Source organism: Hippoglossus stenolepis, chromosome 15, assembly GCF_022539355.2.
Source record: "Hippoglossus stenolepis isolate QCI-W04-F060 chromosome 15, HSTE1.2, whole genome shotgun sequence".
NCBI lineage: Eukaryota > Metazoa > Chordata > Actinopteri > Pleuronectiformes > Pleuronectidae > Hippoglossus > Hippoglossus stenolepis.
Window position 1 is genome coordinate 1,984,811 of NC_061497.1, and position 14,817 is coordinate 1,999,627.

Sequence of the window (14,817 nt, forward strand, 5' to 3'; positions counted from 1 at the left end):
CCGTGACCAGGGAATCGAGGAGTATTTCTTCATCCCTGATCTGGTATAGATTGGAGATACATCTCTCCAGACCAGCAATGGTTTGGGACAGCTGAAGGAAGCGATGGCGTCAGACGAGCGGAGGCTGCATGAGGGACTGTGGTAGTGCAACATGTCTGTGAGGTAGGGAGAAGCCTGGTTGTTGGGTGCTTTGCGGGTAAGGAGGAGGATTTTGAATTGGATGGTTGGAGGTTCTGAAGGTTGGCTCAGCTCATCCCCACCTATGCATTCCATTGGCAAAGCCAGGACCCAATTGTCTTGGGCCCCTGCAAAATTGTGCCAGGGAAACCTTGCTTTAATGAAACATTTGCAGATTGACCCTTTCAGTGTCCAATGTTTTGTCTCAGTTTGAATGTGCCTAAGTTTAGAACAACATATATCTTTACCCAAGTACATACAGTCCGTCTAGTTTCCACCTCTGTGTTCGTATGTTTTTTAAAAACTGTGAATACAACATAAAGAAAACCACAGATTTGAATGAGTGTGTTACATGCTGACAATAGGAAAATAGAACAATGCTGAACATCCAAAGGAAGACTATTAATAGTTAAATAGAAGTCTGTTCATTTAAAATACATGAAATTAACAAGGAACCAGTCCACCGGATCTGTTTGTGGTCCTGGTTGAGCTTTGAGATAAAAAGACAAGAGAACATTGCTCATGATTTATTGGATTGTTTGTAAACTGCACCGTTTAGTCTCTCACCAGATGTCTGATACTTGCTCATTGGTAGTGCAGTGGTAGCTTGTGCACGTACAGATGAAGTAGCTACATAGACAAAGTCAACTTGATATCTATGATGGACAAAGGCCATAGTCAAGTTGGGTTTCTCTATAATTCTGTAAGGTATTGGCCTTACTATGTAAAGCGTGTAAAGATAATGTATGTTGTGATTTGGCATTATACAAATAACATTGAATTGACTTGAACTGAATTATTAACTTCACACTGTTTCATGCAGAAACCTCACGTCCAAACAGTCTCTCACCAGACACTAATGGCCAGTTCCTTTAGCCCCCTGATGAGGAGCAAACGGCATCAGATCTCTGTGTTAAGCCTCACTTGATTTTCTCAGGTTTTTCGTGAATTGTAGCACATTGAGGAAATATATATGTATTTTTTCCTTTTTTAAATTATTAATTTTAAATTAGCCAAGTAGTGGACAAGATCATATTTCCTTAGCTGTGTCTGTGTGTTTGTGATTTAAGAGAAAAAAGATTCATAATGATAGATCTTGTTCTTAGTATCTCCTCTTCAAAGAGCTCTGCCACTAAGAGGCTAAAGCTATGTACGCCGTCGTTGATTCTAAATCATTGTGTTCATCTCTGTGATTTGTAGTCACTTGACTTTGCAGTTTTTTCATTTTTGTTCTTGATGGCCTCACTTTTCAAATGCACTTCAGTATGGACATCTGTAATATAAATGCATCACTGAGCATTAATTGGTTATGTTGTGATTCTTCACTTCAGCAGCGGGTTCAATCTGCTGCCTGTTCAAGCTCTTACATTCACTTCACTACAAAACTGTACATAACAATTTGTATTAGGTTAATAACTCAACAGCCAGCGATTAGCAGTTATCATATCTAGCAACAGGCACTGGAAATAAGCACCAGCTAAAATGCTGTGATGCATTGCATTGGATAAATTGTTGTGTAATTTTGTATGTATACTAAATCCATCCCTTTCAAAAAAGCAATAAATTAAGGTATAACTGTTTCTTTCTTCAATGACCTCATTTTAATAAACTTTTTACCAGAATTTCACGTATTCAGCTGTATATCTATTTTTTCCAAGCACTGACTGAGGTGGAATATACTGTAGATATTGACAGAAACATTGCTCTGAAAGAGCTGAGCCAAAAACAGTGACGCATGACGACAGTAACTCAATAAAGAGAAGGATGCATACCTAGGAAATCATACTGTTTTCCGCATGGTGCAGAGCAGCATTTGTGAACACGCAATGCAACAAATCTGCTGCCGGGGGCAGATAGTGTAGGATGTTTTTAACTGTTTAATGATACAATGATGATCAAAAATATATATAATTTGAAAGAACGTTTGTTGAATCAGTTTATAAATTGATCAGTGGGACTTAATTCGTGTCATGATTGTTGGTGTCAGACTGGCTGGATTGAGTATTTCTGAAACTGGATTTTCACACACAACAGTCTTTATGTATATAGTTAGTCATGATCTCTCCCTCATGCCTTATGTTTCTGCTATTCTTCCCCTATTGGTCTGTTTCTCTCTCTCTCTGTGTGTGTGTGTGTGTGTGTGTGTTCTAGATCTATTGACAGTGATCTCGTCACCAAACTTCCACACGTTGTCAGTGTTGTTGGTTTCAAACTTGACTGGCTCCATCATAGATTCCCTCTCATGTTCATCCAGGCCCTCTCTTGTTTCTCCAACTCAAAGCTTTCCAAACAGATGTGCAGCCTCTGCCAGGTCCTCTTCTACCATCTTCAGTACATTGGGTAATTCTGCCTTGGTTCAAAATAGGGCCTAAATGTAGAACTCATGTAAATGTAGGCGGAAATCCATTTCGGCAGAGCCGGCAGGTAGGGGTGAGACAATAGCAGGCAGAGAACTGAATCCTCGGCAGGCAATGGAAGCCAATGAGGAACATTGCAAAGTGGAAAGCAGACTTGGAAAGCAGGAGGCAATGAACCTGAATCATAGGGAAACCAGAAATTAGCCGGGGTTAACACAGCACACAAAGAAACTACTGAAACTTCAAACGTTTGGCCGTAACATCTGGACTACTTTGTAACACAGAACAAAGAGCAGGGTTGAAATACTGCAGGCTTCTGATGAGTTGATGCATGCTGAGCGTCTGGCAGGAAGAGGAGCTGGATGGCCATGCCCCAGGCGGACACACACACACTGAAGGATTTGTTACATGTTGATTTCTGGAGACGTAATTTAACCTAAAAACATACCTGCTACTTGCCTAACCCAAACCTTGACCAAAACCTAACCGTAAAACATGTCTTTACCTTAAAATAATTTAACGACAATGGGGACTTGCTTCTTGTCCCCTTGAGGAAGAGAACTCCCCAAAATTTGACTGTGTAAACAGATTTAGGTTACATGGGTAATACCTTACCTCTTATATGTCTGTAAATGTTAAATGGTCTTGTAATGGAAATCTGGAAATACAAGAGGCTGGAAACACCAAAGTTATCTACGTGTATTTTAATAGGGGCTTTCTGCAGAAAGGATCAACACAGGGAGTCACAAGGATCTCAGAGTGAAGAGTCAAATGCAGGGATCTTATATAGGAGGACTGAGGCTGTCTCTCAGAACCAGTTCAGACTGGTTCTGTAGGCGCAGGTTGAGAGAGGAATCTAAACACAAACAACTGATTTACATGTGTTTCCTAAGGAGATAAGCAGACATACATTCCGTTCTTTGGAGAATAAATAAGTGGCAAAAGGGTCTGGCAGTTTTCAGGTCAACACAGTTCAGACCATAAAACAGCTCAGGTCATAAAAGTCCTTAGACAGGGCTGCAAAAACTTACTTTCCAACTACAAAATAGGTTTTAACCACACTTAGTTAATTTTTCCAATACAGTCTGTATTTATAAAGAGCTTTTCTACTCTTGATGACAACTCAAAGCACTTTGGAGTACAGTTTGCCATTCACCCATTCACACACAGATTCATACAGTGCACCTACATGTATGTGTAGCACTTTTTCTATGAGAAGGGGCAATTTTGGGGGTTCAGTATCTTGCCCAAGGCAGTTGAGGTGTTGTCAGTAAAGGTTGAATATGTGAGGAGGTTTTATTGTATATCTAAGCAGTCTAGTGTTTATCATAATCCAAGATCAGCTGCCTTCACGATCCACCGTCACGATCTATCACCACAATACACGATCACCTCCAACCATGATCACTTTACATGATCCACCACCATGGTAACGATCCCGATCACGACTCAGTGAACACAGACTCACCAAATTGACAGTTGAAGACTGATGAATGTGGATTTCTGCTGAGGCTTGTAGACCACTAGAGTGGTGTGGTGGTGTGGAGAATGGTTTCTTTACACATTTTAAGCCCTTAATACCAATCAGTCATGATTTGAATGCCACGGCCTATTTGAGTATTTTTGCTGATCATGTTCATACTTTTATGTCCAAAGTTTACCATCTTCTAATGGCTTGTTCCTGGAAGGTAATGCTACAGGTCATAAAGTACAAGTTGTTCATAAGGTGCACACTGGGTGTATTTCCTTTTTCATTACAATTACTTAGACATCCAGTCACTCTTAAATCACTTTCAGACCAAAATAAGTCATAATTTAACAGCAGAGGAGACATACAACATTAAAGTACCAGCACACCAAAAACCAGGGGAGCTTTTGCTGTTTTTCTTTTTGTTTACTGACAATATTTGAATACTTTTTTTTTTAAATACAACATTTTAGAAAATCAGCCTTTTTTTTCATAATGGCATTATGAGCAGCATACGCAGCACCGACAACTTTGTGCATCTGTGTGGTGTTCTGGGGCCAAGCACAGTGCACAGGTGGAGGAGAGGCATAAAATAAGTAGTTGGTATTTCGGTTCAAAGTGTGTCTTGGACTTTGTGCGGAGCAAAAAAATTGAATTCCTCAACATTAGAAAAGTGAACCTTTTTTGTATTTAGAGCAGGATTCTTTCAGTAAATCAAGCTGTATTTATATTTGAATACTATTTAGTTAGATAGATAGATAGATAGACAGATAGACAGATAGATGCACAAAAAAGTCAAACACACGAACATAAGAATAATGAAAGGTTAAAATGAGTAAAGAATAAGCACACTGCAGTGGGATGAAAATCTAGCCACCAGAACTACTGCAAAGCTGTCACTGTGAAGGAGTTTGTGCTAATGGACATTTGAAGATAAATAACTGAAGCTATACAAAGTTTTGTACTAGATTATTATAGCCTGTAAAGTTAAGGTACAGCAGATGTAAGTGTATTGGTGACAGTCTGGCAGCCTAGTGACATGGTTCATCAAGCGACGCCTGCGAGCTAGTTCAGGCAGCCAACTCGAGCTACGCTGCTCCAATCATGTGACATAACTCACTCTCCACAACCATCCATAATACACACCCACCTTATCAGGTGGTCTATTTCAGCAGAGAGAAATTTCCCATCATCCCCTTTGCTCGCACTGCTGCTGCAGCATTGCTAACAGTTGCTTCAGCCCCTCCACCACCCCAGCATCCACCTGTAGGCTCCGACGGGGGGTTACAAGTATTTGCTCATCACTCCCATCATTCCTGTGTAATCATATGGGGGAGTGATTAAGTTGGAGCCTAGATGCCAAACACTAAACCTGTTCTCCTGCTGCAATAAACGTTTGAACGTGAGTTGTCTGACTGAAATCACTCACATCTCGCCATATCCGAGAGGAGTTGTACAGTCGTATGGCCTGGGCAATGAAGGACCTACCTCAGTGTGTCTTTTGAGGAGGACTGAGGCAAATCTACTACTGATTTGTCCACAGATGCTTTAAACTGTATGAGGCTTCTCCTTCAGATCATACAGCCCTCTGATGGCAGGAGGACACAACAGTATGTTCATAAATCTGCAGCCTCCAAGTAGTAAGTAGTGCAAAAGTAGGGTTATTAGTTTTATTACTGAAACATATAGTGCAAAGGCTATTGTGCCACATTTTAAATGTTTACATCATATGTAAAAAAAGCAAAGTTGTTTTATTGTGAGCTTTGAAGTAATGTCAGTTTGATGCATTTATATTGGTTATTTGTAGGAGTGAAAATAAGAAGGCACCACCTGTCTCTTGCTGCAGATTTAAAATGTTGTGTGCTCATTCAGACCCTTAAGAGGCCTCTTTCCATTCGCTGAGCTGTTGTCGTCATGTGTCATTGCGACTGGTACAGCTTTCTCACAGTGATGAGATGAAGTGGCTAAGACTGAATTTATTAATCACTGACCCTCTCAGTTATATAGTACCTCAGTCAAACCTTTTGCACGTTGATGCTGCTGCACCTACAGAACTTGAACCATAAGTTGTGCTTGGAGACGCCCACTCAGCCTATGCACCAGAGTCACTTTATGCTTGTCATTATGCTTGAAATAGAGTTCCATGTCAGGGACAGAACAATTAAGTGCAGAACTCATTTCCACTGCTGTCTGGTGTTAATAAAGCTCACCAACCTTCATCAAGACACAGAGAAATGTCTGACATTAACATTCAGTGTGATTTCCATACATATTTTATGCTAATCACATTGTTCATATTAAGCCTAGAAAAGCAATATGAATCAATGAATATGTGGAGGTGAGGGGGCTGTGAGAGCACCTTCACCTGCATCACAGAGGATCAATCAGCACAGGTGAGAGCTGTTAGCTGATTGATCCTCACACTGAGCTGCCTCAGGGAGACTGAAAAAAACTCGGAGACTCAGAGACACGGGACACAGAGAGTCAGGAAGAGGCACAGGAGGACTCAGAGACACTGAGCCGCAAAGCTAGTCCATTTCGGTCAGTTTATTTATGTTTGTTCACGTGTGTGTTTTGATTTAATAAATCATGCTGAAAAGCAACAGAACATTCTCTGGCTGTGTGTGGGAGAGCCCTGTGGCATGGTCGACTGCCACACTGGCGCCCAACGTGGGGCTCCACGCAGCCAGAGACACGGACCGGGAGGCAGAGATGGCGCTGGTAAGGATGGCAGAGGACCTCGTTACCGCGTACCGGGAGCAGATGGGGGCTGGAGGCGCTCCGGAGGCAGGCGGAGAGGAAGAAGACGCTGATGGACTGTCTGCTGGCCCAGTCGGGGTCCGCTCCTGCTCCCACCTGCCGCACCGCGCTGAAAGAGGTGGTGAGCATGGCCCGATTCCACGTCCTCGTGCAGCGCTGAAGGTGACGGCGAGCACGGTTCCGATTCAACGGCCCCGCACAGCTCTGGAGAAGCCAGCAGCAGGCAATGTTTAATTTGATATTAAATTATGTTGATTTAATAGATTGTGCTATGCTAACATGTTTAAATTTATTTTTCCATGGTGATCTAACCTCACCAAAAACAAAAGCTCATGAACTAAATCCTGTAACAAAATGTGTGCATTGGGCAGCTGTGGCTCACAAGGTAGAGCAGGTGGTCCCTGACCGCAGTGTGTGATCGATGTATGTGGCCATCAAGGCAAAAGAAAGATGAAGAGAAGAAGAGAAATGCTACACTGAAAAAAATTTGGAGTGACAGAAGCTCCGTAGCAATTCTCACTCAGAAATTCTTTGTAATTTTTACTTGGGAAATCCTCAAGTAAAGTTTACTTACTAGTAAGACTTGGTAGATAAATAATACTTAAGTAGATTTTACTGGCAATTTTAACCCTTAGGTATACAATATACTCACATTTTGTTAGTAAATTGTAGTTAAACTAAGTTTGTATCTAATTTTGAAAATATTTAAATTAACTAGCTTTTATTTACTTTATATCCAGACATTTCTAAGTAATATTTACATATTATTTGATATACTTTACAGCACTATTATACTATGGATTTGTTGCATTTTTAACATGAGCTACTTTTGTCAATACGATTGTTTGAACATTAGACTTCTATAAAACATGAAATAACAGATGTTTTTACAGAAACAGCACCTTTTATTCCCCCTTCAACACTGATGTAAGAGGTTGCTTTTTACACATACAATCTGGTGGGCATTAAAACATATCTAAATCAGTGCTAGCAGCAGTACTGCAGACTTTCATTTGAAACACTTAGTCAGGCTAAAACATTTTCAAATAGGACATGTGACCTTTCTGATGCATTTTACCTCTTAAACAGTTTGATAGGATTATTAAATGTGTGGCTGTATGAGGTATTTTTCTGTAGTCAGGGTATTAGCTACAGTAGATAGCGGTCAGCACATCCCCAGTTAGAAGAAGCAGAGACGGGCACCTGCAAGGAAGCTAAGTAATGAACTGCTCTGGGTGGGGTCAGCAACAAACGCATTTTAGACATTTAAAAAAGGTGCCAGCCTAGATCCTGAGTTTGTTTGTGTTATTGTTTTACTTCAGTGTTTTAGGGACAGTTCAGTGTTGTGCCATAATGCATTAAACGTGATACCATAAAATGGTGTGCCTTTCGGCATTCAATAAATTTGGTTATCAAAATAAAATATTAAATATTAATATTTAATTATTAATATTAAATAACTTTAATTGATTAAAGTTACCTCGGGGCACCACCCTTCAAAGGAAGGGAAAAGATAGCCAATTTATTGAATAAAGTCTCATAAAGGTTTTAACTACAAATTTGGAACTCTGATTAACAATTAAATTAATAACTATAACCAAAATTACCATATAGATAGTTAGCTAAGTTGAAGGATATGGAGTTCTTGACAGTGTAGAGGTTGGCAAAATCCACTTATGCAACATTAATGAAAAAAACACATTTATTATGAATATAATAAAGTATAAAAACACAAATTACTAACGGTCTAATTGCTAAACAAAGATAGGTATGTGTGTATACATGTGTGTGTGTGTCTGTGTGAGTCAGCGTGCTTTCAAGATGGTGGCTGGCCAAAGAGATAACACCCTTCCCCCACCTATTGGAATGTTTACGACCTGTAGAGATAATGAGGTGAAGAGTTATGCGTGTGTCTGTGTGTGTGCCAAATTAGAGAAAGTTACTAGATTGGATGCAACGAAAGACTGTGAAGAGCATAACAGACTAACATTACTTTCTCAATAACTTGTACCCAAAATATCAGAACACCACAAATCAAACTTATAAACCTCACACAGAATCGAATAAACAGTCTTGCTTAGCCTAGTATAATTATTAAGCCCAGTTGTGTTACCAGTCCGTAGAAAGGGGAAAAGGAAGTTGCTGTGCAGTTCGCAGTTTTGTGTCGTCTTGCTGGTGTTGTGCAATAGTAGGTAGACTGATGTTGGCTAATTTTCAATAATCATAAAATATGATTATTAAAATAAATAAAATTATTTAATTAAAATAATAAAATAATTAATTAAAATGATAGAGTTATCAATTAAGAATAATGAAATAATTAATGAAAACAATAAAATTATCAATTAAGAATAATAAAGTTGTAATTATAATTTATCAAGGCGGGCACCACCCTGGAATCAGGGACCAACAATCAGTCAATAAAGATCAGTCTCATAATCTGAAAAGTTCAATTAGAAATCTCAATATTTTCTATTAATGATTATATAATGAACAGTGAAGGTTTTAAGTTCGAGCACAGGCAGTCATAATCAGCTGTATTCAATATATATATGCACAAAGAATCACAAAATACCGTTTTAAATATAAAGGGATTTATTTAGATAATGACATCAATGTAACTCAATGACTTATCACAGCAAACCCACTATATCAAGATGAAACACCACAAGCATCTATTACAATCGTAACACATATGTAATGCCTCAATGTGTCTACCGGAGGCGAGTATGTGTGTGTGCGTGTGTGTCTGTGTGTGTGGGTGGGTGTGTGTGTGTATATGTCCGGGAAGATGGAGGCAAATGGCGGTGCACCATGTGGTTTGACCACCAGGAATGGTGGACAAGGTTACTTGATCTATCTCGTGGTTCAAAGCGCCGAATGGCGTCGAGATGCGATCGCACTATCTAGATTCTAGAAGGTATATAAGACGTGAAGTGGGATGCAGTTCGGACGTGCGTGCAAGCGGATTTAGGAGAAGAGAGGAAGGAAAAGTTATACACTAATTTATCAGAGAGATCTCAAACACCGCAGAGACAGGTTTGCGGGGACTCTACCACTGTACCCAAGCGACGAACTAAGATCCGTCCGCTGTGTACCGATCTTTAATAGGTTAGAATCTCCGTAAAGTCGGTCTGTGGTAACACAAGCGTGACGTGGCGAAATGCCGAATACGTCACGGCACGGGCACAATGTGGACAAAATTTGACACAGCGGTCTCACACAAATGTACGCTCAAATAGTAACACACTAATAATTAAACTAGTCTCTGCCCAGACATAAGCCTCTTACTTGTCGATGTTCCGGGTTGGTTGGTGCGCGGCGTTTCGGGAAGACAGTGGATTTGGTTCGTGGCGTCGGAAACAGTGATCAGCTGCTTCGTGTGATGGCAGCGGGGCAAAGCTGCGGCCGGAAAGTGGAAGAATCGGTCGTTCTCGTGGGAAAGTCTCAATGCTTGCAATATAAACTTGCTCTTCTGCAGGGATGAATAGCGGCGGAGCAGCTATGATTTGTGGGAGCGGAGGAAAGTCTGTGGATAACTCGGCCTGCAGTATTCGACTTTGCTGCGGTCCTTTCAGAAAGTTCAAGTAACAAAATTAAAAGGAGTTGAATGAACTTAAAGGAAAAAATATAAAAACTACAAACGTTTGTGGTTGCTCCTTAAGTGTCTGGATCATCTGGAGGGACCTGGAGAGGTTCTGGTCTATCTTCAGTGCACGGGGAATGAGCAATGATTTGGGAGCTCTTATTTATTACCTGCGAAATGTCCGGCCTCCCTCCTGGAGAGGGCCGGGGGTTTGTCTCGGCCAATAGAGCCCAAGTTGACCTCAGGCCCGGTCAAGACAACATGGCTGCTCTGTCGAATCTCTGGAGGGCTGTCTCTGAGAGAGAGCAAAACTCAGACAGGCCTTGAAAAGCACACGGGCCTCGTTTACGATCCTTTGTCTAAGCTCGATCCCCAACACTGGTTTCTGTTGAGTTGTGTAGCTCAGTTGCTGGCGGAAGTTTTCCTGCAGGACATCGCATCGCTGCTAGGACGTTGGTAGAGCTTGGAGGGCGAGGAGGTTTCCTTGGTGAGATGAGCTGGAAGCTGCACCTTTGTGCTCCTCTCGAAGAGTTGGATGGGAAGAGAAGATGTGAGCTGGAGAAGAGGCTCGACAGCCTTCCCTCCTATAGAAGGATTGTAGGAAGAGGGCAGAAGAGGCTCGACAGCCTTCTCTCCGTAGAGGGAGTGTAGAAAGAGGGCAGAAGAGGCAGAAGAGGGGGAGAACCTGGCTTTATATTGGCCCGGTGACCTCACAGGTCATGGGGTCCAGAATGACCAATGGGAGTTGAAACCTGTGTCCCTGGGGGGGTTTTCACACCTCTGATGCTCCCTGGGAAACTGAGTTCCTTGCTCTGGTTTTTGATGGCCCCTGGGAGACTGAGTCTTGGAGGAACATGCGGCTTCAGGCTTTGATGGCACATGTAGGCCGAAGTGTGGTTTGACAAAAACCATGGCCCAACATCAGATTCCCAAAGTTACACAATAACACAAACAAAAATATGTGATTTCTCCAAAGGCGTTTAGTTGGTCTTTTAACTTGTTAAAATACCTTTTTTTTGCTTACCCTGTCCATGACACATCATCGCTTAACTTTCATGCTGTTTCTCCATGTAGCGCATACACTGACTATTGATAAGGTCCTCATACAATTACACATAAAATAATCCAAACTAACCCTTTAAGGCCTTTAAGTATGTATATTTCAGCTAGCCTGCAATGCTTGCATATTTTGTAACCACTGCCATAACAGAAAATACAATCTTTTAGCAACACAAAGTGGCTTCATGCTCAACAGTGTGGCCAAAACGTTTTAACAATTTCAAGAGCTTTCAGAAAATCACTCAGACAGTCAGACTAAACAAACAAACGTGTACATCTGCAGAGATTACATTTTCAAAGAAGGATCACTGTAAAGTGCAATAGCTTTGTAAGAAATACAGAATAGAAATGCAGTAAGTTAATTTCCAACAAATGCTGTTATTTTAGGCCTTTGAGCAAAAGGTAAACATTTGCAACAGTCATGAAGAACCTCTTTTCCCTTGTGATGACCGACATGGTCAGGGGTTGTGGCCTTCCTGTGCTGCATTTCCTTCAGATCTTAAAGGGGACATAGCATGCAAATTCCACTTTGTTAGTGCTTCTACAGGTTAATGTGGGTATCTGGCATGTCTACCAACCCAAAAACTCTGGGAAAAAAACACTCGCGCGTTTTGTTATAGTTCCTCTAAGTCAGAAATGTCATGCTTGAGCGACTCGATTGCGCTTCCTGGTTTTTGTGTCGTAACAAGGAACTGGAAGTCTCCTACATGGTCTTGGCCCACCCCCTCACCCCCGTCCCCCCACTCGCTACGCCGGGTTTACACCGGAGGCAGCGAGGCTGCGAGGCAGCGCAGCGCCGTTCAAGCACGCAGCCGCTGGCTGTTCACGGCGAGCATTTCCGCTGGTCAGCCGCGATTCCAGGGCATTTGTTGGATGTTGACTGGGAGGCTGCAGCAGCTGCCGGGCGACCGCCCCTGAGCTGAATTGGCAGCTACACAGCAGTGTGGAAGACTTCCGCAGTGTTCAGCGCTACTGTAACCCCGAACCCCGACATTCAACGGGTACAACAACAAGCGGAGAAAGCAGAATCGCGGGCTGACCTTATATATACAGTCTATGGGGCTGACCAGCGCGAGAAATGCACGTCCGTGTGAACAGCCAGGCGGCTGCGTGCTGGGAACGGCGCTGCTGCTCGCAGCCTCGCTGCCTCGTGTAACTTCCGCAGCGTTCAGCGCTACTGTAGCCGGGTTACAGTAGTTACGCCGGGTTAACTCGGACGCGGAAGCGCTGCAGCGAGCAGCGCAGCGCCGTTCTCAGTGCGCAGCCGCCTGGCTGTTCACACGGGACGTGCATTTCTCACGCTGGTCAGCCCCATAGACTGTATATATAAGGTCAGCCCGCGATTCTGCTTTCTCCGCTTGTTGTTGTACCCGTTGAATGTCGGGGTTCATGCCCCTCCTGGGGGGCAGAGGGGACAATATGATTGGAATTAAAAGACAAAAAATAAGTATGGGATGCATATTTGATAATTTATATCATATAAAATATGTAATTTATATCGTTTAAAATCATGGGGAGAGGGGAGGGAGCTGGCTCATTAGCATTTAAAGGAACAGGCACTCAAAACAGGTCACTCTGTGGAGGGCTGTTTTATACAGGGTAAAAAGGGTCCTGTTTTATATGATCCTTGTGGTATTTTGACCAAAGTATGTTACAGACATTTCATTAAGACCCCAAGGAACCATATCAACTTGTGGTAAAATGGGCATGCTATGTCCCCTTTAAAGTCATGATGAGAGAAGTCCTCTTTGGCTTCCTTGCTGAAATGATGTCAAAAACATTTGAAATCAGAACTTAGAAGACTATGGACTATCGACTGTTTTTAACTATTGACTATACCAATCAAAAGGTTGTTGGGCCAACTTTTTGATTGGTACTGTATCTTAAATGTCAATTGTAGTAAATATCTTATTGAAGAATGCAAATTAATACAAATATTTTTTTTAAACCACACAAAGGGATATGAGTGGTTTGCCTATAAAGTATTTGTACGGAGATAAGAGTAAGTCTTAGGTTTTTATTATGGTCAGAATAATCATCACAAATTTACCTGGTAGTCCTTGATGAGTTCCTCTCCAGACTCTCCAAGTTACTCCATTAAGCAGCGGATGATGACGTCTCTTCTACCTTTGATATGTTGCTGTTCGAGAGACGGAATATCATATAACTGCATATACATTCACAATGGATAGAGAGCAAGCAGTGGTGAAGCGAGCTACGGACTGAATGTAGAAAGTGAGTATTTTATGATTTAATGCAGTACATCCCTTTAATATTTTTTCACTTACAGTTTAATTAAATTCAATTAGATTGTATTTGTATAGCATCAAATCATAATATACATGATCTCAAGGGACTTTACATAGAAGGTAGAGATGAATAATGGTTGGGAAGCTAATACAAATATTTAACTTTGACCAAATGAACCAAGTGTCACCAGTTATCCATACATCCATCCATGTACACGAGCCCAACATAAGATTATCATCACATGAATTTTAGACATTACCTGCCTGAGTGAGTCCAGCATAGAACTTATTTTCATGCAAGCCACCCTGTCCTTTGTCTGAAAAACCAGTGTCCAATGTTGACCAAATGGTTTGCTGGAGAGGAATTGTTGTGATCCTTCTTAACTCCTCTTTGTTCTAAAACAAAAGGTTAACACACACAACATAGTTAAACACCATGCTAAAACAATACAACACTTCTCTCAGTTTGAAATATTGAGCAGCAACATTAACTGCTGCTTTCATAATTACCATATAGTTTAACCAATACCTATTTTAAATTTTTTTAATGAAAGATACAATATGTTCCAACTTACTAAGATAAATCTAATGTAATGTAATGAAACACAACACAATACATTTTGACAATCAGAAGATACATAGCTTACACCATTGGGACCCCTTCTTCAGCAACTGAAAACATGTCCACAAATTTGCTGGTGTGTGTCTAGAAAAGCAGCACATGTGCCAGAACGATAATAGCTAGCAAGCTAAGCTAATGCTAGCAAAGTAGTCTGACTTTAGCAGATGAGCTAACATGAATGTACAAAGTAAATTAAGCATGAAACCTACCCCAGTGGCTTCACATCCACGAACTGTCTCATCAAATGAGGTATAAAATCCTCCAGGAAAAGTCTGTCCTCCTGGGTCAGGTGCTGCTGCTCTGGTCAGTGTCTAACCTATTGTGTGAAAGGAGCGCAAACTGTCCTTTGACGTCACTGGCTGAGCAGGAAAAGGGTTTCGAATTTCACTCGAGTTACCCAAGTAAACTTTACTTCATTGTGTCGGGTCGTGCAGTCAATACAGAAGGGTAGTTAGTATTACTTGGCGTGAATGATAAAAATTACTTATCAAAATGATGATTCATAATTACTAACAAACTTCAAGTAGCAGATTAAATAA

At 41.4% G+C, this 14,817-nt stretch overlaps 1 long non-coding RNA gene across 1 annotated transcript; it reads right to left on the reverse strand.

The window, feature by feature from the left end:
* Positions 1-13,133: 13,133 nt before the first annotated feature.
* Positions 13,134-14,543, reverse strand: LOC118121850. The gene is made up of 4 exons (XR_004698401.2): positions 14,488-14,543; positions 13,917-14,052; positions 13,458-13,547; positions 13,134-13,167 (listed from the first exon to the last, which is right to left on the reverse strand). It is a non-coding gene; the product is annotated as an uncharacterized LOC118121850 (long non-coding RNA).
* Between the last annotated feature and the right edge of the window lie 274 nt (positions 14,544-14,817).